Raw genomic sequence first — 3,390 nt, forward strand, 5'->3', positions numbered from 1 at the left:
CAGTAAGTAGGCACCTCGTATGTTCCTCGGTCTGTTTTTGGACACCAGTCAAACCTGCCTCAGCACTATCCCTAGCTCTGGTTACCTTCTTTAAGTCTTCCTTGGCCTTCTTGAGGTCAGACTCGAAAATTTTGAGGGTTCGCACAGCCTCTATACGTTTATTGCGCTCAAGCTCTACGGTCTCACTCTGCCCCTTAACTTCTTCCTCCATCCTATAGATGGCCTGAATAGCCTGCCGATTGAAACAAACACATTATGAATAAGAATCTAGGAGCAAGAATCGATGGAGTCTTAGGTTTTAGGAGCCTTACCATACCCAGGTACCTCTTCACGCTGAGGAAAACCTCCTGCATCCTTATATTCTTCAACTCTTCCATATCAGTAAGAAGCAGCAGGGCCCTCTCTAACGCGTCGGCTATATAAGCGACTTCGCCGTCCCCAAGGTTCCTCAGGGATGCATCTTCCATCAATGGCTCCCCGTGGAGCATTGGGGCAGGAAGCCAAGCACTCGGCGCGGATGGGGTATCGATCCCTTTCCCCTAGCCTTGATGCTCGACCTTTAACTGTTTTTTAGCTCGCGGGGCTTCATCCTCCTCTCGAGAGGATTGGGATTTCCCCCTATCCATTGGTTCCTTACCCTTGGGACTCCTCTTTCTCTTTGGGTCGATGGGCTCAAGCTGAAGAGGCAGAGCTAATTGGGGAGGAGCAAGAAGTTTAGGGCGGGGAGATTGTAGCTGTGACCTGGAAGGAGAAGACCTATTTTGGACAGGCTGGGGCTAGGGTGGGGGAGTTGGAACACTGGATTGTGACTTTCCTTGTGCACCCTTCCCCGGTTGACCCTCAATGAGATCGAATAAGCTGGTCAGGGGCTTTCTCTTAAGACCCATCTCCGCCTAAGAGGATGTTCCCACTGACAACAGTTCTGCTTCGGATAAGTGAGGGTCACCCAGGTCACCGGAAGGATCCTCGGATGGGTCAGCTTGGTCAAATACCCCGAATTCCTCCTCAGACAGACCCAAATCACCTTCGTCCTCCGCTGCTTGGTGAGACGGGGAAGAGCCCGCCAACGGGATGCCCTCCGGGACAGGAGATCCTTCAGAGATCAAAAACCCGTGCTCGACTACAGTGATTTTCTGAAGCTGAGGATCGTTAGCTCTGATCACGTGCTTTGGGGCGGCAAATGACTTCTGGATGGGATCGTACCCTAAGATTTTGTGAGCGGCTCTGATTTGACCATCCTCGTCATTTACAAAAACCGCCGCCTGGAGAACAGTCTCCAAATCCACCCGGTTAACCAGATGAAAGTGTCGGTGAAAGGCCTGTGGATCTGTAAAAAAAAAAAAGAGGCATGTTCATAGTTAGTAACCGAACTACACAAAATTAAGACAGCGCAAAAGATTGGCCCCCTCCTACTCTCTACACCCCACCTGGTTCTCCCTCCACAGTTAGGCAAGGAAGACCATCGTGCCACTCCTCAGATACAATAAGAAAGTCCTTGTTCAATCATTTGTTGGACTCAGGGAGGCACTAGATTAGCTGAACCCTATCATCTCTCATCTTCATGTAGTAGGATTTGCCCCTCAAATGTTGGAGGTTGTAGCACCAATTTATGTCATGATAGGTTAGTCTTAGCCCCATTTTTTCGTTTAAGACATCCACACAACCCAGAATCCAAAACACATTAGCAGCGCACTGGGTGGGAGCTAATAGAAAATGCCTAAGGTAACTCTTCATTACCGACCCCATAGGGATTCTCATACCCCCCTCTATGAAGGCGAGAAGGGGAATTACCACCTTGCCCGTCCTTCTCTTAAGATGCCACTCCCCCTCTTTACAGTACCTCAAACTTACGTTGGGGGGTATCCTATAGTCGGCGATGAACTTTTCCATCGCCTCTTCGGTCTCAACCAACTTTTTCAATTTAACCATCTTTAGGAACTACTAAACAGATTCAGAGGATGACGGGAGAAGGAGAGGAATAAGAGAAAAATGAACCCAGAAGAAAAAATGCACGAGTTAGTGAGAGCAAAAAACTTACAGAAAGGAGGAAAGGTTCCTCAAACAGGCTTTTTATGTTGGAGATAGACTTGAATTTGGATGAAAATTTGACTGAACCTAGGATATGTGCGCTAGAACTCTTAAGTGGGAAAGTGAAGAGACAAATCAGTTCTAAAAATTATTTATACCTCCCCTCAAAGGTAATTGCACGAATTTTCCCGTCCATAAAGGTAAAGAAATCTCCACCGTTAGATTACCATTGCGCCGTTGAACATGGGAAGCACAGAGCTGCCCGCATTTAATGAAGACACATTTCACCTTCCAAGACTCCAAGAACGTGTCTCGGGCAGACGAAGAGTCTCTGGAATTGATAGATGACAAGGATTGACAAGCCATGACAGAGGCTTGATGTCATCAAAACCCTCCTCTCCGTCCGAGGATCCGGATAGCAGGATTTTGAGGGGCTATTGTGGAGCTAGAGAATTTGAGGTCCCGGCCCACTTTCCATTAAGGCCCAAGGCCTGTGCCGAGGAGAGTAGTTGTCAAGGACAAGTAGCGAAAATCCAAATGGCCTAGAGATGCAGCCGAGGATGACCCTGTCCTCGGCATCCCAAGGGCCAAAAGGGGAGAACGACACGTCATCAAAGGCAGCCTCCAAAGCGCTCCCAAAAGAAAAGGCGAGTAAAATGAGACTCGCATGGGGGTACAGTGTAGAAGTGGTTCAAGGAAAAGACGTCGCCTCCGCATTGAATGCGTCAACAAACGTCCTAACCACATTGATGGGAAAAGACCCTTGAACAGTGTAGTTTCGGTTATTGCAACTAACAGAAAGTGGGGGGAAGTGGCTGATGGGACAGACACTCGAGTAGTTACCTGCCTGATCAACAAATAGAAGGTCAGGATCAACTGAGAGGGGCTATATAATGTAAGAATTCATGCGCCAAAAGGAGGCTGGAACAATGGTAACCAAAAGTGAAAGGAATAGTAAGAACATTAAGCTCATCAGACGAGGGCTAAGAACTAGAGCCTCCCAGGCTATGCCGAGGAGAAAATCTTCTTGGGCAAGCACGGTTCACCCTTGTGCGATTACCCTGAACACCATGACTAACCACTGTCCAGTGACTAAGGCCTAGCCTTTTAGCCCACTCTCTACAAATTTATTGATTGGGCCTTTAACGTTCAAATCCAATAAACCAATTTGGGGTCGCTACAAATTGAGTCCTTACAATATATATATATATATATATATATATATTCCTGACTAAAGTGCACCTTTGATTTTCTTACATTCAAAAATATTCATTTTTGGCATGCATGTTTGATTATTTATTTATTTTAAAATTTTCATTTCCATTTTCATCCTTCATTTTACTCATTCATAAAAATGAAACT

Source organism: Quercus lobata, chromosome 10 (genome assembly GCF_001633185.2).
Source record: "Quercus lobata isolate SW786 chromosome 10, ValleyOak3.0 Primary Assembly, whole genome shotgun sequence".
Taxonomy (NCBI): Eukaryota; Viridiplantae; Streptophyta; class Magnoliopsida; order Fagales; family Fagaceae; genus Quercus; species Quercus lobata.